This window comes from Balaenoptera physalus, assembly GCF_965194825.1.
Source record: "Balaenoptera physalus genome assembly, chromosome: 18".
NCBI classification, from domain to species: domain Eukaryota; kingdom Metazoa; phylum Chordata; class Mammalia; order Artiodactyla; family Balaenopteridae; genus Balaenoptera; species Balaenoptera physalus.
The window spans coordinates 26,856,873-26,879,279 of record NC_138899.1 but is presented as its reverse complement, the minus strand read 5'-3'; the positions used below and the strand labels follow the sequence as shown (position 1 = coordinate 26,879,279).

The window sequence follows — 22,407 nt, the reverse complement described above, 5'->3', positions numbered from 1 at the left end:
CTCTGTTGTCATAAAATCTAGCACTAAGATTTTATTTGAAAGGCTTAGGTGGGGAACTTCCTGGGGCCAAAATATCTCTATTATTTCCCCCTTCCTGGAGGCTAGACAGAGTGGGATTGAAGACCATCTACTTGGTCGTTATTATTTTGCTCCTCGTGGTCTCTTTAGTTCCGACACATGGATCATTTGATAACATTTTAAAGAAGTCTGGGATTGTTATGTTGGTGACTTGGTAGTGTCAGATTTAAGAGTGTTTCACACAGTCTCCCTGAGTTTTCTAAAATACTAATTGGCAGAGCCTTAAAAACCTCCAACCATTTCTGCCTATTGACTTGAGAGCATTTTAAGTTGCAGAAGTTCTGGATCCAATTTTCTTCTTTTTTGGAAGACTTCCACCCCCTGCACTGGTCATCGGACTAAAATTGACCACTCCATGGAGAAGTGAGGTAAAAAATGACATGGAAGTCCTCTTGTTTTTTGCCTTGTCCATTATTATCCACCCCATATAATAAAGGGCAGCTCCTTCTTTTGTCTCCTCCGACCCTGATGTATTTAAAATGTAAAGAATGTAAAGAATGCTTCTTGCAAACTATAAGAGTACATTTTAGCCACAAATGCCCTCTCTTAGCTTCTTGGACAGACACACTTGTAGGAGGAAGGCAGGCAGAGTTTGGGAGCAGGGGAGGTGATATATTAATGTAGTTTGTTCCCTTTTTCTCCTCAGACAGGCTGCTGTCATTTTCTACTGGAAAATAACTTAGTGGCACTTGGAATTAAACTCTCCCAGGGAAAGTGGTATGAATACTGAGAGTTGTAAAGTAAAAATCACTTTCCGCTTCTCTGTATGATTTGATCCTTCTTTTTATCTTATTTCCTGTTAAAAACAATATTGAGTTCAAACAGTGCTAAAAAATCATTAACAGCAGAAGAAAGATAGCTCTTTTGCTGATTAAAACAAGAGAATTTTCTGACACTGAACCTCAGCTGAGGGGCTGAGAGACTGCAGAAGTGGCTGCTCTGCCTTCTGTTTCTAAAAAGGTAAAGTTTTCCTAAGGCCAAAAGCAAGCCGAGGCCAAGGTTCTGAAAGGGGGTACGCTTTCTTATTGTTGATTAGGACTTAGTTAGCTTTACCAGGGAAGGAATGAGCTTGGTGCTTTCTTTTATCATCAGGAAGACTTAAGCTATTCCTACCATCCTTTCTTCTTCAGGGAGTCTCACTTCACATACACTGATGCCAAAAGGAGGAGAATTGGTTTCTTTACAACCCAGAAGGCCAGATGGAAAGTATTATCCTTTGCTTCTGCAAAACCAAAATAACTAGTATATCTTGTTGGTGATAAAGCATGAGTGCTGGCCACATAGAAAGAGTGTCCCAACTCTTGTCACAGCTGGGACTCTTTGCCATCTTAGAATGTCCTGCTGGAATTCCAAGCAGATGAAACTGAGCCCAGAGCTGGTCACAACTATGAAACAATTCTATTGTTTCCTATTGTCAGGCTTTGCCTGACCTATTTTATGTCATATGGTACAGATTTGTTCCTTTCCATTTCCTTACCTGGTTTTGGCAACATTCAGTTGACCTGAAGCACATGGCTTTATTTCTGAATTCTCGATTCTGTTCCATTGATCTATGTCTGCCTTTATGTCAGCAGCAGACTGTCTTGATTACCATTGCTTTGCATGAAGTTTTGACATTAACAAGTGTGTATCCTCCAACTTCATTCTGCTGTTTCAAAACTGCTTTGGCTATTCTGGGTCCCTTGCAATCACATAAAAAATTTTAGAATCAGCTTTTCAGTTTCTACAAAAAACCCAGCTGGGATTCTGACGGAGACTGAATTGAATCTACAGATTAACTGGGGAAGGCTGCCATCTTAATGATATTAAGTCAGCCGATCCATGAACGTGGGGCGTTTTTCCACTTATTTAGATCTTTTAAAATTTCTTTCAACAATATTTTGTAGTTTTCAGAGTGTAAGTTTTGAAATTCTTTGTTAAATTTATTCTTAAGTATTTTATTATTTTTGAAGTTCTTGTTAATGGAATTGTTTTTTAATTTCATTTTTGGATTGTTTTTTGCTAGTGTATAGAAATACAATTGATTTTTGTATCTTGATCTTGTATCCTGCAAGCTTACTGAGCTCATTTGTTAGTTCTACTAGTTTCTTAGTGGACTCTTTAGGATTTTCTATGTACAAGAATGTGTTATCTGCAAATAGAGATAGTTTTACATCTATCTTCTTCTGGATGCTTTTATTTCTTTTCCTTGCCAAATTGCCCTGGCTAGAACCACAAGTACAAAGTTGAATAGCAGTGGTGAGAGTGGACATCCTGTCTTCTTCATGATCTCAGGGGAAAGCCTCTAGTCTTTCACCATTAAGTATGGTATTAACTCTGGGTTTTTCCTACATGCCCTTTGTCAGGTTGAGGAAGTTCCATTCTATTTCTAGTTGTTGAATGTTTTCATCATGAAAGGTGTTGGATTTTTGTCAAGTGCTTTTTCTTCATCTATTGAAATATGTAGTTTTTGCTTTTCATTCTGTTGATATGGTATATTACATCAATTGATTTTCAGATGTTAAACCAATCTTGCATTCCTGGTATAAATCCCATCTGGTCGGGGTGTATACTTTTTTTAATATGTTGCTGGATTTGGTTTGCTAGTATTTTATTGAGGATTTCTGTGTCTTTATTCATAAAAGATATGGGTGTGTAGTTTTCTTGTAGTATCTTTGTCTGGTTTTGGTATCAGGGTAATACTTACTCATAAAATGAATTAGAAAGTGTTCCCACCTCTTTTTTTTTTTTTTTTTGGAAGAATTTGTGAAAAATTGATATTAATTCTTCCTTAAATGTATGGTAGAATTCACCAGTGAAGCCATCTGTCCCTGGGCTTTTCTTTGTGGATAGATTTTCAGTTACTAATTCAATCTCTTTGCTTGTTATAGATCTCTCAGATTGTCTATTTCTTCTTGAGTAAGTTTTGGTAGTTTGTGTCTTTCCAGGAACTGAGGCACTTCATCTAAATTTTCTAATTTATTGGTATACAATTGTTCATAGTATTCCTTCATAATCTTTTTTTATTTCTATAAGATTCCTTGCTGACTGGATGACTGACAATAAGGACCACATAACTGGTAGAACACAGAGCACTGATGGACATTGACATATGGTTGTAATATACTTTTAAAAACTTTCCTTGTCTGTGAATTGGGATGGGATATCAGAGGGAGGGACTACACAGATAACTGGTGGGGTGTTATACCTCAGGCATGTGAGAGGTTTGGTATAAGAAGTAATTACAAAGATTATAGAATCAGATGGCTCTGGCTAGTTGTTACTGATGCATCGAAGAAAGACAATGAAAAGCTGAGGGTGATTAATCATGCATTTAAGGTAAAGTCTAAAAGCCAGAGGGCCTCCTTGGCAGCTTATGGAGACTCTCATCTTTTATAACTAAAAAAACAAAAGCTAAGGCTTAGGCCCAGGACTTAATTAGAAGAGTGGTACAGCTCTAGAGAAATTCAATTCTCACTTAGGCCAAGTCTACTATGCCAAGGTCAGTGCTCTGATTGGGAAGAAGAAGTCCTGATTCCAATATAGGGAAATCTGGGTTGTTACACTCAAAGAACCTTGAATCCTGAGATTCCCCTGTGCCTTTGGGATTGAATAACTTGTTACTCCTTCCTGTTAAAGACTAACACTCCCCTCATTGCTTGAAGAAAATGCAGAGGCTTCTGCCCTTCAAGATAGCATGCAGCCTCCACAGGGTCTACCAGTTGGCCCCCTTGTCCTGGACCAGTAACTGGGAAAAAGTTGGGCCTGCTAAGGGAGAAATAAACTCTAGGCTAATATGTACAATCAAGATCTTAGTGGGCCTAGATTCTGAGGGACTTAGATCAGTGGGGGAGGGACATAAAGATAGATAAGGAAGAATGTATCAATACAGGAGCACTTTCTCATCATAGGGATTAAACACGTAGCAAAGGTGAGAGATGGTGCTAACACACTAATAGAATGGATTTTGAAAGCTTTGATAAAGCAATGGCACACATTAACTCAAGTAGAAATGTCCGAACTACCACGGCAGACAGCGGTAGGGAGATGGGCATGGAAGAGTGGATATATTATATAAGGACACGAAACCCACCAGCTCAACAAGTTACATAGGAGGGCCCTGAGGACATTGGAAAGAGGGACACCCGTATTGTTGAAAAGGTCAGGGATGACTGTCCTCTATAAGCCAAGGCTGATGGTGGGAGATGCTGTTACAAAACAGGACTCTCTGAGAGCAATGAGGATAAAAAGATCTCAGTATAATAAAAGCCAGGTGGCTGTGCTTATCTGTCAGCAGTAAAGCGACTACAATTTTCAAAATGAGCATCTAGGTCAGAGTGGCACACAGGGCCAGAGAGTTATGGAAATGATTAAAAGAACACTGTGCTTTTCTATGGGAAAGATAGATGGGCAGCCAACAAGAATATTACTCAACTCATGTTAAAAAAAAAAAAAAAGCCAAAAAAAAAAAAATCATGGGAGAACGGGAGACCAGGAGGCTGAGAGCAGTTGCCCCTAAAAAAAATCAAGATCTCTTAGTTTCCAAACTTGAGCCAAGTTCTCATACTCAGAGCCACTGACTGAAGGAGAGGTTGAATCCCAGTGAAAATGGCATTGCAACAACAAGGCCATTGTACGTAGTAACTTCACCTCAGTTCCTCCCCCCAAAGGACCTGCGGCCACTTCCTTATGTTCAGCTCTCCTATAAACTGAGGAGTGTATCATCGTGCATTTATTCAAGGCTCCTCCATGCACCCTCTGCAGCCTTGATGATCATCCTGTGACAGTCTCCTTATTCTGGAGACTTCCTAGAGAAGTAGGGGCAGAAGTTTCATCCACACTCATGTCGGGGTCTTCTTCTCTCAGGATGGACCCTATGTAGGTATAAAGATGTCAGTGTTGACAGTGTAGAGCTAGGTTAGGGTGGAACAGACTTGGATCTGGGCAGATGGGATGATTCCATCTCTAGCTGGGAATGAGTCAAACATCTTCCCCTTTGTAAGGAAGTTGGTTGCTAATCAAATGGAAACACACACAGGTGAAGCATGTCAGTCTTCAGTCATCCTTTACTGTCCCAGTGCCTCTCAAATCAGCATTTCCCACACTTTGTCCAACATCATATGGTTGATTCCAGTGGGCCCAGGATTGTCACAGCTAGGTTCCTAAAATACATTCTTCAGATTGTTATAGAGACAGCACTGCCTCAGTTGGTGTAGGATTACCTGGACTTGGACTCCAGAAAGTATATGAAGATGTTCTCAAAGTTACATTATAAGACTTCAGTTTAAGACTTATAAGATCCGTGAATGTGCCTTTGAATCACAAGAGCTACTCTTATTTTGTGAGTGAAGAAATAATCTGAGTGGGTGAGTAACTGGCCTATATCTCAGAGATGGAACAGAGTTTTGAACTCTGGCCTGCCTTATTCCAGAACTCATGTTCTGTTCACTATAGCATGTTGCCAGCATGAGGAGGAAAAGAAAAGACAAAGAACAATGAAACGAACCAAAAAACCAGGAACATCTGTGGATGAACTTCATGGTAACTGGTGCAGTGCCCAGATGATGGTAAAGAGAAAAGGTGCCTATGCTTGTCCACAGATCCTTCTCAGAGCAGCCAAGGACAGAATTTCAAAATGTAAAAGACTTCTCTGAACATGAGTACATATTGGCATTCTACGTGGACTTCTCAAAGGACATGCAGCCCAGTTCAAGATGAGGCTGCAGTGACGTCATATCTTCATTTTTTCCCCCATGATGCTCATTTTTACTTTATCAGATACTTATTTAGTTTTTTAAAAAAAATTTTACATTTACTTATGTGAAGAGGCCATGGAATTTGAGGCTGCTTAAGCAAAGTGTGATTTTTGTAGTTGTTGTTGTTAATTAGGAACACATAAAAGTAGAAATAAATTTAAGAAACTTTGGGAAGCTAGAATAGAGAAATGCTATGTTTTCCTCATGTTAGAAACATACATATTTATATAGATAAATATATAGATAAATATATATAACATATAATAGAATACACCAATAAATATGTTATATATCAATAAGAAACACCCTATCAGAAAAAAAATTTTTTTAAGGTAATTTTTTTAAAAATTAAAAAACAGAAAGCAGGATCCAAAGAAAAGTATAACATAAAGGAGTGGTCAGTGTTTTGCATTGGCCACATACAATTTAAAGATCACATGATAAATTCATAGATAATCATAGAAGAAATAGTACTTTTTTTTTAAAGATACGCTCCCTGTACATTCACAGTAATTATTTTGGAATCTAGTCTTTGTTTTCAGATTCCTGGGGGATATTTTTCTTTTCTTTTTTCTTTTTTTTTTTTTTTAAGTTTTATTTATTTATTTATTATGGCTGCATTGGGTCTTTTGTTTCTGTGCGAGGGCTTTCTCCAGTTGTGGCAAGCGGGGGCCACTCCTCATCGCGGTGCGCGGGCCTCTCACCATCGCGGCCTCTCTTGTTGCGGAGCACAGGCTCCAGACGCGCAGGCTCAGTAATTGTGGCTTGCGGGCCCAGTTCCTCCGTGGCATGTGGGATCTTCCCAGACCAGGGCTCGAACCCGTGTCCCCTGCACCGGCAGGCGGACTCTCAACCACTGCGCCACCAGGGAAGCCCGAAATAGTACTTTTATGAGATAATTAGCAACCATCCCTGCCATCATTTCCCCAATTACTTTTGAAATTTAGTTTTTATGAATGACTTTCAATTGATGGCCTTAAGGGAAAAGTTCTTCATTTAACCATAATGTCCCAAAAAAAGATTCAGTGTGGAACCAGTGGCACTGAGATCTGTTCCTACAGCACCCTACTGATCCTACTGATGCAAGTGTTATAGGGACGTCCTTATAGTACAGGGGTCAGAAAGTTAGCTTGGTACCATGGGGAGAACCCAGGGCAGCCATCTGAACTACAAGTGTGATGTAAAAAAATAAATTAAAAAAACCAAAACAAGTAAACTTCCTTGTGCAAGCCAATGAGATTTAGCTTTTTTTTTTTTTTTTTTTTTTATGTTTTTATTGCAACCTAACCTAGATAACGCTAATACAGGTCCTCAATGAATAATGGAATCTAAAGTAAAGAGGACAGAACAAAGCTCTTTTCATTTTTTTTCTTGTTAATTCCTTATCAGTTTAAACAACTGACCACGTCTCTGTTTTTATTTTATTTATTTGTTTAATTAAAAACAATTTTTTTTAATATTTAGTTTTTCATTTTAATATTTATTTTTTCATTTGGCTGCTCCAGGTCTTCATTGCCACATGCAGGATCTTCATTGCAGCATGCGGGATCTTCAGTTGTGGCATGTGGGATCTTTAGTTGCAGCATGTGAACTCTTAGTTGTGGCATGTGGGATCTAGTTTCCTGACCAGGGATCAAACCTGGCCCTGACCTTGGGCCCCCTGCATTGGGAGCGCAGAGTCTTAGCCACTGGACCACCAGGGAAGTCCACATCTCTGTTTTTACACAAACACAAAGTCTTGGCTTCATGTTCTTTGCATATGTAATATATGTTTTTCTTAAAGAGAGCTGCATATTATAGTTGGTGACTTAGTATTTAAAAGAAGGCCTTATTTTTATTTGTTTACTTTAAACATTGGTGCATTGCAAATTTGTACAGAGGAATGACCAAATTAAAAACACAACAGGAAAAAGCAGATGCCAAAGGCCCAGAGAGTGTCATGTTATGTTCCTTCATTTTGTAACTGAGTTTATTTTTCTGTTTCTGAATCTAGAGAAATCTGGGTATATGCTCCCAAAAGGAGAAAAATTAAATATCCAGACATCTCAGCAAAGAAAGAAGCCAAGAAACCAAAACAAGCCTTCAGCCTTCTGATAAATGGGAAAAGCCTGGTCCCCATTGGAAGCAAGCTGATGGGTGCAGGTGGGGACCGGCATCAGGCTCTGACACCGTGTCCCCTGGCGTCACAGGTGCTGAGCAGGGCACAAAGGCAACTTGGATAAGATGCGGCTTGGGGTTCTTTACAGAGGCTAGATTGTCAATTCGTCCTTGTTTTTTTTTTTAAAGATTGATTGATTGATTGATTGATTGATTGATTGCTATGTTGGGTCTTCGTTTCTGTGCTAGGGCTTTCTCTAGTTGCGGCGAGCGGGGGCCACTCTTCATCGCGGTGCGCGGGCCTCTCACTATCGTGGCCTCTCGTTGCGGAACACAGGCTCCAGACGCGCAGGCTCAGTAGTTGTGGCTCACGGGCCTAGTTGCTCCGCGGCATGTGGGATCCTCCCAGACCAGGGCTCGAACCCGCGTCCCCTGCGTTAGTAGGCAGACTCTCAACCACTGCGCCACCAGGGAAGCCCCAATTCGTCCATTTTTGAGCATCCCGCCCAGGTTCCCACCAGCTCTGTGGACAAAGCTAAAGCTGGAAGGAACCAAAACGATCTCTCAAATTTCCTCTTATCCCCAGTGTTTATTAAAGAGGGGCAATAAACACATTTGTTGTATGCGGTTTCCTCCTCTGGATACTTTTCTACCTTTTTTGAGCCGAGATGTGAACACATGTAAGCAGTAATGATAGTGCAGCCTTTTATTCCCAGAACTTCCTGTTTTTTTTTTTTTTTTTTTTTTTGTAACACTGTAACTCTTGAGGGTACACAGCCTCAGCTCTCAGAGATCATTCTTTTATTTATTTATTTATTTTTGGCTGCGTTGGGTCTTTGTTGCTGTGCGTGGGCTTTCTCTAGTTGCAGTGAGCGGGGGCTACTCTTCGTTGTGGTGCGCAGGCTTCTCATTGCGGTGGCTTTTCTTGTTGCAGAGCACAAGCTCTAGGTGCACGGGCTTCAGTAGTTGCGACGCACGGGCTCAGTAGTTGCGGCACACGGGCTTAGTTGCTCCGCGGCATGTGGGATCTTCCCGGACCAGGGCTCGAACCCGTGTCCCCTGCACTGGCAGGAGGATTCTCAACCACTGCGCCACCAGGGAAGCCCATCAGAGATCATTCTTGATTAGAAAAGAGACCTCGAGCCTTTGCCCCCAGGGAACATATTCAAAGCAGATGTTGCCCATTATTCTTTTTCTACAGGAAAGAGATGGAGCAGTGACATTTGGATTACCTTTCTACACCAACAGGTATTAGCTGAACAGGAGAAATTATTTATTCCTCATTAAAATTGGCTACCCAGAAACCCTACATGTCATAACCATGACTTTGCAGTGCATTAGGGAGACTTATGGCAATATGTGGCACTAAATGACCTGAGTGACAAATTGTGGCTTCATTGGCCCAGGAAAAAATATCTCATGTTTTGGATTAGATGGCTTATTTTAGGTCAGAAAAGGGTGCAGGTGAATTAACCAAGGCATCAAGGGATTTGAATGCTCTTAATTAAGTGGTCACTTTGGTAGAGTTCTTTATTTTAAAAAGAACTTGTTTGCTCATAATTTAACACTGTAATTGCTGGGAGGAAATGCTGTTATAGCGGAAAGTTTATCTACCCTGCTGCCTGCTGTCAACTGTGAAACGCTGTTCTGGAAACTCAAGAAAGCTCTGTAAACAAAGCTGGATTAAAATGCTCAGGAACGCTGGATGCAAAGGAAACATTTCCATAGCAGAGTTAGCTGGGGCTTTAAATCCTCTATCAATTCTCCTGGAAATTAGAGGGTGTGAGCTGACTTTAAATTATAGCTAGAAGTAATGGCTAAAGAGACCATTTGTGTTTCTAGTTCAGGCAAATGAGGCTCATTTCCTTTTTATTGGGGAAAAATATATCTTGCCAAAATTTGTCTTGTTGGTAAAAAATGCTTGTCAGCAAAAGAAAAATAATTTTGGAAAATAGAAAAGCTTCCTTTTCTGCCCTCCCTCAAAGTGTCTTAAGTGTTGTACACGCGTTCCAAGGTCATTGAAAGTTATTATGCCTATTTCACAGATGAAAAAAGTACTGAGAATTGAATAGATCTTTTATGTTCTAAGAAGGAGAAAAGAATCTGCCTCTTTTAATCTGCAAGACCTATATCCTTAGTTTCTTTTCCTTTTCATGGCCTGGTTTGTAAAGTGATGTATTGGCTCTTAGCCTGGATTCTGGGACCTCATTTACTTGAGTCAATAGTTATATTGCTCTGTGCTTTATTCTCATTGGTTAAAAAAAGAGATGATGGTAGAGTTATATTACAGCTATTCAGAGATATAATTAATATTTTCAAAGTGCTTTAAGAACTTTGGGTGAAAGGAAATGCAATGGAATGCAGAACATTATTGTTTGTTCTTTTGCATTTTTATCAGGTTTGAATAAAACCTCCTCTTTATGAAAGAGTATTAGCAGCTGAGAGTGACAAAGACATTTTCCTTAGGAATCTAGAGGACTTGAAATAGATTATGTGGTATTAAAGGGCAGAAAAGGAAAGAATGCATTTTTAAAGTATACTAAAACATGTTTCAGATAACATGATGATTTTGCAAACATACTTCCTGAACAAAGAAAAGATCCAGGGACATTCTGGGTCTTAGAGTTGAGTCTGTGTCCAGATGGAAACCTGCCCACCCAAAGTTTGGATCTATGCACAATCACCGATGTGTTCTCCTCACTTCTCCCTGCTTATACCTTCTTCTTGCCACTTCGCCCTCATGGCTGCTGTCCAGCTTCATTACGTTCATATAAATATCCCTCCACCAAGCTCAGGTTGTTGCACCAGCCCACTGGCCCTTTCTAGAGTTCTCAGATCCTCAGTAAGCTCTCCTTCTGGAAGCAATTATTTCATGAGCAATCTTCCTGCATCCTTGTATATTTTTATTGTTATGTTCTTTTTTTCTGGTGTTCGTTTTATCTCCCTACCCTCATCAGATGCTCACTGAGGCAAAGATCATATTTCATTCCACTGCTAGTTCTATCATGAGACTATATTATTTTTTAACGTACAGGAAAAACAGTTAAATTTATCCACCAATTACATCCTCTATACTTAATAGGATGTGAATAAAGAGAAAGAGTAAAGAGAAAGAAAACGTCTTCCAACAATATAACATGGAGAACAAGCCTCTACTTCAACAAGGACAAACTGCTGCAATTTAGGGTTCAGGGAAATGGAAGTGCCACTAGCTGGTTTTCTGGCTGGTTTCCTTGAAATGTGCTGTGGGATCTCGATCATTTTCCTAGTGTCAGTTTGGGCCCTTAGCTGTAGAAGTGGCCTTATCAGCCTTGGTGATGGGAGATATATCCGGGAGAGCCCATGTGGCTTCCTTCCCTGTGACTCCATTGAGAAAGCCCTGGGCTGCCTGGAGGAGCAGGATTAACACCACCCACCAAATGGCCCATCTTGTTCTCACTGAGCATCCAGGGAAACGACCACAGGCTATGTTCCAGTCTCACTACTGGAACACAAAGGAGGTGAGAACATTAACAGCTGGCTATTCTACCTTAGCTGGACCTTCTTCTGCAGGGAGTGTGCTCTAGAGAAACTTGCCATGATGTACCATAATTTCAGGCCTTGAACCCATTCCAAGAAGTCTATTCACATAGCCCTTTCTCAAAATTTCTAGTCGCCAACTCCCAATACGTCTCTTTCCAAGTTCTTGGTCATGGAACCGGATCAGTAGCGGCTTCCTAGGAATCAAAGGAGTTCATGTCCTTGGACCTGTTCTTCTAGGCAAAGTGGAGAATGAAATGTGCACTGAAGATTACTCTGTACCCCACTGTATTTCAGGGTTAGCCTTGGAAAAAACTTCCATCCCATAGCACTCTCCTTTCACCTAGTATGTGCCCACGTCACCTCTAAGCCAGGCCAAACTGGGCAATTCAGTGATAATCTGATAACAAGCAATGTACCTGCCCATTCAGAGGCTTTTTAATTGCACGAATCTCTTCAGTTTCTCTCAGGGAGCAGTATTGCTTCATGTACTCATTGTGTAGGGAGGAGTTGAACCAATGAATTCCACTAAGCCATTACTTTAAGGGCTAAAGGCCACTGTGGGGATTCTGGCAGTTATTGAGGATATCCATCCATTTCATCTAGACACTGGAAACTAGGGCAATGATCACAGGATATGTCTGAGTCTCCCTATACCTGCTGCAAGGACAAGGGAGATCAGTGTTAACACCCAGCCAAAAGGAAGTCTGACAAGTGAAACCCATAAGTTTCATTCTGAGACCCCAGGTCTCAGTGCTACCTTAGAGGCAGTATCCAAAAGAAATCACAATTTTTCAGGATTTCCTTGTCTGGGTAAAGGACAGGAACAAGATTCACAGTATAACAGTGTGGTGGTAAAAGAGAGCTAACCCTTGGAGCTGCCCAGCCTTTCTTTTATGCAAGCTGCTCTGGGCTTGAGGACTGACTAGGGTTTGGCACCTGGGGAGGTGCCAGGACTCTCTAGAGGGGCCTCCTCTGCCTGTCACATAAGGCCATCAACTTAATACCTACATCCCCGAGATCAAATGGCCACAGTAGGACACATCTGCAGGTCAGATCATTTTCTGAAATCTGATTTCCAAATTAGGCGCTCTGCCTATTTTTATGATTATACCCACTCTTCTTCCTACTTCTCTTCTCCATTTCAAATGAATACAATCAACAGTCCCAGCACTAAACTCAGTTATTAAGTGCATTAAAAAGGCTGGATTGCTACCCTCTCAGTCTTTTCCTTATGGTAAAGGAGAAGGGCATCTTTTGGGCCCTCTTGAGGGACTGATGAGAAAGTGGGTTGAGCGTTCCAATCTAGTTTGGGAATCCAGAAGTCCTCTAAGTCCTTTAAGGCCCCCTTCCACATAAACATAAGGATTTTCTGGCCTTGTGCTATCACCTAGTGCAATCCTGTGCTTAATCTTGGTTTGAGTTAGCTAGCCCAGCAACTGATTTGAACTGTACCCAGCTGCCTAGGCAAGCATACTGAATTCAGACACTCTGGCGATTACACTTTTATCATTGGTGGTTGCCACCTTATCCAAAGTTATGTTGTATCCTCTTTGGTTGAACATCTTCAAAATGTATGACATTATTTCCCCCAGATTTTTAAAAATATAAATTAGAGAATTGCTGTCATTCTGTCTGGGAATAGCTCCTTACTTGGTTGCCATGCTTTATCTTTTGGACCACGCTGAGGTCCAGGGCTGGCCATCCAGTTGGCAACAATGAGAAGAAGGTCTTAAAGGAAATTAACAAATAAGAAGTACTAACATATGGGTTGGAGTGTTCTTTAAGTCCTCTGAACTCTTGTAGATAGCCAGTCCTATTCCAAATGTACAGATGCCCTATTTTTCCAGTCAGTGCCTTGCCTTTTACACAAGAGACCTAGTGAGTTTGTTATTTTGATTGGAATCATAATTTAGCAGTTTATAATTTCGAGTCAGTATCTAATTTTGGCTTCTGGAGTTCCCAGACCAGTGTCTACAATGGTAAGGAATTCTTTTTGAATGGTTGCATTTTCTCAGAATCATGCTGGTTGCAGGAAAGGACTATGGATGGAGGGTGGAGGTGGGGAAGAGTCATGACAAGAGACAGAAAGACCAGCTAAAAGACCATTTCAGTGGTCTGAACGGAAGAGGATTTTGATTTAAACTAGGGTAGTGGCACTGGAAAGAAAAGGTATGTATAGTTGTAAAAGATGTCTGGGAAGTAAAATCAGTAGGACTTGATGAGAACTGGATACAAGGTGTTCAGAAAGAAAAAGGTTTCTAGCTTGGATAAACAGAGTGGATCTTTGCTGAGGCAGAGGACATAAAAAGAGGAGCAGAATTGGCAGGAAAGGTGATGAATGAGTTTAGCTTTAGACATGTTCAATTTGAGATGCTTACTAGCTCTTCTCAGAGAGAATCTCAGGGAAGGTCTGGGTATTATACTTTCATATATGGACTCCTTAGCATATGGAGGACAGGACAAATCATGTGTCCTCAGTTCCCAAAGGATGTCACCTATCCCTATGATCCTGTTTTTCCTTCTGTTTGGACACAGAGGGGTTCCTACAGAAGATCTAGAAACTTTTCTACTAATTTTGGTCCAATATTGAACATGACTTGGGATTCCCATATATGGAAATTTTCCTGTGACAGCCAGTCATTTTTATTAGCTTGACCAAATTTTCCAGGTACCTGTAGCTGGTAGGAAGTAGATTAATTAAAGAATTTGGGATCATCTTGTACATAACACATTTCTTCACAGACCCTGTGTTTCTAAGGCTGTTTCCCTTTCTGATTAGTGGCTTTGAAAATTCAGCTTCACCCTTTAGGGATCTCAGATGCAATTCTTTCCTTCAGCCTAATTGCATCCTGACTCTCCCTTGATTTTGAAGCTAACAAAACTTTCCCCAAGCACAATTTACTTCTAAATATTTTCTCCTAGACACTGAAAAAAGCTGAAAGCTTCATCTTGCCGTTCCCTCAGTAACTTCACAATGTTGTCAGCGAGAATGACCCTGAATTCTGTTTTGGCTGCTGGTTCTCCCTTGCTGGTCTTTAACATTCACAATCCTTCACAGAGGAAGCATGAGAAAAAAATGCGGTGTATTGTGAAAAGTTGTGTTTCATTCATCATATTCTACCTTGGCACATAAAGAAGTTTGACCCGTACACACCACGCAAAACCACTGTGGGTTTTTATATATGTTTCACACAAAATATTTCTGGTAGTTGAATTTGTTTGGCTGATAAAAGATGTTTGTCATTGATGTCTTTAAAAAGTCTCTGCAGTATAATTCTTTCGGTGTTAATGCCTGGCAACAGTTTTGGAGAGGGAGAATGAAATCTGGCTTGGCTGGAATTTACAGATCGCAAGCACAGTCTGAGAAAGGGCTATTCCTATGTTCTCCATCTCAAAAAGATTGTCACGTGATTCTGCACCCACCAAGCCAGGATGCTGAGAGCCACGAGAGAGGCAGCCAGGAAAAACATTCCCCCTCTTTATTTCTTTTGGATTCAATTTGTCCTGAAACATCTAGAGACAAAAACGACTTCTGTTGTTTTAGTAGCAGTATGTGAACAGCACTCTTCTCAATACTTTTCTGTAAACCATGAGCTACGCATTCTCTCACTGACCGCTATTCAAAAGGTCAAGCCCAATGCACAACTCGTGTTGCTAGATTACCGCCAATGCAGTTCTTTTTCGAAAGTGTTTGCTTTATTAAAAAAAAAAAATACATTTTTAATGAATCTTCTCTGGAAATGTATTGAGGGTGGGGTGCGGCAGTGGAGGGGGTCCTTGCATCTACAGTGAGCACTAACTACATCCTGGCTTAAATGTGTGGTTTTTGAAAAAGAATTTATGTTTGTGGTCAATGGCTCATAGAGGCATACTTTTGGAATATACATACTAAACATGAAATAAATGTCGAGGAACTTTAGGTCGGCTGCCTGATTCAGCTCTGTCTATATACTCAGACCACTGCTCAAGGTCATTCGAAGGCCAATCTTGGATTTTCCCATCCCAGCCATTTTCTGCAAGGCCCTTAAAACTGGTCTGTGTTTAAAGCAAAAGTGAGTTTTTCCTTCTGTTGAGTGTCACTGAACCACAGAGAAAATAACTAATAATGAAAACCGCACAACTACTATATTCTAGGCACAGCACCAAACACTCTCCTTGCTTAATCTTCTTTAACTCTGAACAAAGGCAAAGGGTCACGATGTCATGATGTGCTGCCCAGGATGCTCAGGTGAGGGTAACATTTAGATTTGGGTGTACCCTAGGGTCATGGGAGGGAAACGTTGGGAGCTGAGCTGGAAAGGCAAGCCAGCTGACTGTTAAAAGACACCCATGACCCACGCTAATTACCCCAGCCCATAGGGATCACTTTCTCCCCATTTCGTCTTCTTTTCTTTGGTCCTTATCGTCTCATATTTCATTTCTTTAGTTCCCATTCTTTCTTCTGCCAGTGACTGTGAACCCTCAACTTCCCTGATTCCCTTGGGCTCTGTATCACTGTCTGTGGGTTCTGATGGCCGTGGCCGCTCCCACTCTGGTCAAGCCGTTCGCGGTGAACTGTGTCAGTGCAGCTGGACTCCGCATAACGTCATCTTCTCCTACAGGGATTGTGTATGATATTTGGGTGGAACTATATTCTGTCCCTGAAACATTCCAGCATGCTATATGCCTTGATAAAATCTTCCCTTCAGCCATATTTGGAGCAGGAAAGTAGATGTCCCGCGGTACTGACATTTTTCACTATAACCTCCAGGGCAATGGAGAAAGGCCCACTAGGAGGAAAAGATGCTGTAAGGTTTGCAGATGACAGCAAGAGACTAGAAATACTCAACTTCTGGTTTTTTTCTGATTTTTTTTCTTTTTTTAATCTGAGAGATGTTCTGCAGCTGAAGGTCACAGGTGTCAAGGTTAAAAGAGAACTGAAGTTCAAGAAAGGTGAGCTGATTAGAAGAGTGATAGGCTAAATATTTAAACTGTTCTATTATTTTTGAGGGTAACCAAGGAAATATGGCCTCTGAAGCACGGTCAATAAGCTGTCAGGGTAGCTGTACTGCACACGTCATGTGGAGCGTAAAAAGATGCAACAAACATAAACCCTGAGGTTAGAGAGCTGTGAACTTGGTTTCTACTCCCAACAAAGCGATAGCTCTGGATTACTGCACATGTGGTTTGTGATGATTTACAAAGAAGTTGTGATCACTAAAAACCACATTCTCTTTCACTCAGATTCACTTCGAATCCACATTAAACCAGCTGTATTTCTTATTTTGGAAAGCACTAGGTGGGTTAATCAGGAGAATCATAAAAAGCCTGTATTTTTTGCATGTTATTTGATAAAATCTCAATGAAGGGTTAGGCGGACAGGCTCTGGAGTCTTTGTGAACTAAGTTGAAATCCCTCTGCCACCACTGTCTGACTGAGCATCTTAATTGCTCTATGTCCTAGTTTCTTTATGGGTAAAATGGGAATAATAACATGGCCTACTTCATAGAGTTATTACAAAGACTAAATGAGCTAATGCACGCAAACCTCTTAGAAAAATACCTAGCCCTGAAAGACTCGTTATATACGTTAGCTGTTATCATAAACATGATGCAGATGCTATTTTTGTATACCACCTGAAGAAATGAGGGCATTACTATGCATTCCAGAGAGTTATAGCTCCTGAATAGCAGTAGACCTAAAGAGTGATGGTTGTTTCCGTGATAATCAACTTTATGTGGGATTCTCTGGTGACGCTTAGTCTGACATTTTCCCCAGTGATTTGTATTATGGTATAGGAGGAGAAGTAGTTATCTAATTTACAGCTGAAGAAAAGTGGAGGCAGAGTAACTCTGTTGAATATTAGAGCTGGAATTTTTTTTAAAAATGGAAAAGTTGAAAGGAAGGCCTGAGATTCACAAAACGCGGCTTAGTGAGTCTAAGTTCAAAGCCTTATATTTAGGTTCCAAAAATTAGCTGTGCTATTCTCGAGTAGAAGGCATCTGATTCAGAAGTAATTCTTATAGAAATTAGAAATTAAACATTTTATGAGTCGCTAAAAAGTAAAGACATTCAAAAGCTAACATGATCTTAGGCTAATTAAAATAATGAAGTGCTCATCCTTGCACCATGGTCTGAGCTGGTTGGATCCTTGGGGAACACTGCACTCGGTTCCTGGTCAGAAGGGATCAGAAGGGGGCACTCACGGGCAAGGACTCTATAGGAGAGGGGAAGGGAGATGGGGCCAACACACTTGATCAATGGTTGAAGCAATCTGGGATAATTGGCCTGGAAAAGGGTAGTAATCAAGGACTTGGGACACCTATTGTTAAATACCTGAAATACTCAGGGAAAATGATGAGTCAATGTAGTGCGTTGCAACTTGGAGGGCAAAAGTGGTCCACACATGTGAAAATTATAGCCAGGTGGATTTTACTTAGTGATTAGGAAGTACTCTGTACAACATAGTAATGTCTAAAAGTGGAAGGTATTGCCTGTAGAGCAGTGAGCTTCTTGTCACTTGGAGTATCTGAAGGCAGTCAGGAAAACATGATTTTGGAGAGAATTTTGGGCCAGATTAAGGTTCTTTCAACCCTAAGGTTTTTGAATTCTCAATCCAGTAACCCTCCCTCTCACTGAACCAGCAGCAAATAAAGAGACAAATTTGAACATAACTGATTATGAGTCAAGTGACTGACTAAGTGGACTGCTTAGGGGTGAAGGCAGAAATGCAGCCAAAAACACAGAGCTTGGAAAATGCAACCCTCCCCACTAACCACCCCTAGAGAAATACCAGTAAGAGTTAACAACAAAACAAAACAAAAAGGAGTCCCCACATAAAAACATGATTCAAACAAACAAAATCTCAAGAAGCTCATTTAAGAATTGTGTAAAGAAATCCAAGAGATTGTCGGGGTGGGTAGAGAGATAAATAGTTTGCAAATGAACCATGAAACTAGGTTCAGAATAAGTAGATATAATCAGTGTTAAGAGTACAATTGAGGAGAACAATCAACCCACACAGCATTAAGATATAGAAGGTAAGGAATGCCAGCAGAGCACAAAAATTGGAAAAGGCAGAATTAATCTTCATGAAGGAAACCAGCCTATGCTCAGAGGTACCCAGAGGGACAGAGTTGGGTGGGCTTTTATTTGATGCCTTTTGGAAGAATGCCTGGAGGTAAGGCTATTCTCTTCTTTACCTGCCAGAGGTATAGACAATGTGCAATTCTAGCTGGAAGATGCAGATTACTAGACATTCAAAGGGAGGAGAAAATAAAACCAACTCCAAAGTTAAAAAAAAATTGGAGGAATAATTCCCTCCTGCACTCTGTAAGGACGGGATGTCTTCAGAGGTGAATTAACAAAGGTGAATTAGCAAGGAGGATGCCAAAAGCAATCACCTAAGCAGCAAAGAATTTGGAGACTGGTTTCAGAAGCCTGGGTTGAAGGATAACTCTCAACTGATGCCAGGGCTAGGAAGTTCATTAATAAGGGAAAGGGGACAAGTGGAATAGATACAATCTACTTACAAGAAAGCAACTTTAATAGACAGAATAAAGCAAGGCAGGTGTATAATAGAAGTAGAAGCAATTAACTTTGAAATGGCAGGATTTGTGGGGGGAAGGGTAAGCAGACTGAATAATTTTGTTTGGAACAGGAAAAGAGGAAGGGGATGGAAAGGCTGATAATTACAGGGCGAGAAGAATGTTCCCTTTCAGGATACAAAAGATGTTAGGAGACCTGCTTAAAAAAGATGGCTTGGAAAGAAACATGCTGAAATGAAATCCTCACGTTCAGGATGATGGATCAGGGTGCAAAGTCAACTACACAGGTTTGTTGAGTAGCTAATATGTCACAGGCCCTATCTCCTAATAAAGAGTGCTCTCCTCTGAGAAGTTCACAGTCTAGGTGAGAATAATAATAATAATAATGGTTATTGAGCACTTCCTGTATGTCATCTTGTGATAAATGATTGACATATTTAATCCTCACAATAATCCTTCGAGGTAGGCTTTAATTCAGTTAATATTTCCATTGTACAAATGAAGAAGTGGAGACAGAGAGGGGTTTAATAGTATACCTATTTTAACACAATGAGAAATTGGTGAATTAGGAGACTAATTTGGGTTCTTCGACTCCAGAACCTATGATCTTAACCACTATTCTTTTCTGCCTCTTGGACAGAGAGACCTTTAATGGGGTCATATCAGGGGGCTAAAGTTTTTCCTTACTCTCAAATATCTCCTCTGAGAGAGTAGCACATAGTACCAGAAATTCCATCATGAGACTTCTCTCATTTAGGGTCGATTCAATGTGGAAGAGGAAACGTTGAACTATTACTGTCCACTGACTTTGGAAAAGTTATCTCCATTCATTGAACAACACTTTCCTGAGTATTTACTAGGTGCCAGGCCTGTGCCACACAGTATAAATGCAGAGATGAATTAAATGTTTTTCCCACCTTGAAGCCCTGCATGTTTAGGATACTGGCCAGCCCCCTGGTCCAAGCCGTCACCAACTCTCCCCTGGATTCCTACAGAAGCTTCCGACCTGGTCTTTCCACTGTGAGCCCTTCCCATTAATTCCCATGTGACCGTCACAGTTGTCAGTTTAAATGCACATCTCAGCTTGCCTCTCCTTATTGGAATCTTTGACAGCTTCCCGCTGTTCTTGGGATTAAGACCCAAATCATTAAAATGACCTTCAAGGCTTGGTATGATCTTGCCTCTGTCTAACTTTCTAGATTAACCTTGCTCTCTTCTGCCCCTTACTTCTCCGATGTCTCCACGCTATCATGGTTCTTTCCCTCCTGGCAGCAGGTATTAGTTATTCTTCACCAAGATCTCTACTTCTTCTGCTATCAATTCTCCAGTGTCTTCACTCTACTCACCGTGTCTACCGAGGCATGGATTCTGTTCCCACGGCCATGCATAAAGTTGTATCCCGCCTTCTTGCCTTCTGCTTTGCTCTACTGCCTGTTCTCCTCTCTGTATATCTGACATTTAACCTCCCTGAGAGATTCTTACAATGGTTCAGTTGGGTATTATCCAGTATAGACAAGCATTTGGGCTGTTTCTTATAAGTTGCTGGAAGGCAAATAGATGGCTGCATTTGGATCAACTGCCAATTCCTAATCCAAACAAGTATGGTCACGGTAGCAGGGTCTCAGAGGACAAATCACTGAAATTGATACGTAAGGAATCACCTGTACCACCTTCTTTGAAAGAAATCTTAAACGCGGAAGGCTTTTGGAGCCAGCAGCCAGCATGGTGTTTGGAAAATATTACACACGTGATAAGTAACTACTGAATGGTGAGTGATTAAATAAATGAGAGATGACTAGGATGAGGACATATAATAGTAATGCCAGAGGTTGTATCTCCTGATTATCTTTCCACGGCTGGTTTGGGCTATACCATTTTGCATCTAACGAAAAAATGAAATAATGAAAAAGCTGACACCTAGATAAAGCAGGCAGGCCCTGAATATAATGTTAGCATATTGTAAAGGACCACTTGTTTTGCTTATTTGTTTGCTTTGTTTCCTTCCTTCCCAATGTCACTCCCTTCTAACTCTGGAAGTTCGTTGTAGACAAGGGTGGTCAGAGCCTTTCTCGGGGTGGAGAAGGTCATCCCTCCACCATCTACCACTCTCTGGAATACTTACCCACCCACGTCATTTGGCCATGGTTTTCTGCACACTTTGTGTTCCCTGGTACAAATTATGGATAGAGATTTTCCAGATTCTAAACACAGCAATAAACTTTTTTAAAAATTTAAATAAGAGAAAGAAAGAGCTTACTTGATTTTGTATTTTAAAAGATACTTTAGAGTAGATGAGCTAAAAAAGAAAAAATAAAGTCTTTACATAATCATGTAAAATAAGAACCAGGGAGGACCAAAAACAACTGATGTACAAGTAAGACTCCATCTATGATTGGAAGGCTGAGGTCATTCTTTTCGATAATTTATTTTTTTACAATGATTTTGTAGACATTTAAGATAAATGAGGTTATTGGGGTATTCTTTTGGGGACAGGTTATCCTAATTATGCAGCTTGTCTCTACTCTTTTCTGTAACTGTAGAGACACAGAAGCAATACACTTGGCTTGTCTCTTTTGAATCTTCTCTCTTGAGCTTTGTTTTGTGGGAAGTTGCTCTTGACAGTTAACTTTTTTTTTTTTTTTTTCTTTTGCACAAGGGAATAAACCCAAGCACGGCCTTTGGGGCAATAGTGGACTTTTTGTTCTCCCATTGAAAGCCTCTGGGATTGGTGGCTGATGAATCACCCCGGTCAGATCCACAGACAAAAGCTCTTGTGATTGGCTGTCACTGGGTCAGTTTCCCACCCCATCTTATCTCTGTCCCATCCTTGTCAGCTAACAATAGGACTGGGAATGGGGCCGTGTTAGTTTAGGGAGAGATAGTGGGGCTTAGTCTGAGCCTTTGCCTGGTACTAGTGATGTCAAGTAAGACAAGAGAGTGGAAAGGCACTTTGCAACGACTGAAGTGCCATATACAGTGAGGGATATGCAGGCAAGAAAGAAAGCTACCTATGGATAGGACCCCTGTGACCTTGAAAAGCTCGCAAGCTGTCTGCTGAGGAGTTTGAGGAAATTCTTTGTCAGACTACTTTAATAGAAGTGGCTTTGCAAACACAAACTTTACATAGTGAGCATTTTAAAAATGTGGGTTACTGCATCTGAGAGCTGCGTTACATTAAAAGTCTCACCCGGGTTAAGAAATGACAGGGAAGAATAGTTCCCTAATGTACATGCAATTTCTGCATTTGCTAACAGAGAATGCAGGCTCCAAAAAAAAAGCACATTTGAGAAAATGTGCCCCAGCTATGTTTAAGAGAGGAAGAAATTGAAATCCAAGAGGCTGAGGGACTCGCTCAATGCCACCTAGCAAGTTAATGGCAGAACCACAGTTAGAACTCAGATCTTCTGACCCCTGGTTTACTTGTCATGAAAGGACTACCAGCCCAGGTA

At 40.8% G+C, this 22,407-nt stretch overlaps 1 protein-coding gene across 4 annotated transcripts in view; it reads left to right on the top strand.

Moving 5' to 3' along the window:
- The window catches only part of LOC309647474 (uncharacterized protein), a 191,516-nt gene that overhangs the window by 9,003 nt on the left and 160,106 nt on the right, over nucleotides 1-22,407 (top strand). For 2 of the 4 annotated variants that reach the window (XR_014256065.1, XR_014256066.1), the window contains one exon: nucleotides 7,807-12,397. The exons of the other annotated variants lie outside the window; for them this stretch is intronic. The gene's annotated coding sequence lies outside the window, so the exon portion shown is untranslated. Of the gene's footprint in view, nucleotides 1-7,806; nucleotides 12,398-22,407 lie in introns of those variants that run through there. 4 annotated transcript variants of the gene reach the window in all.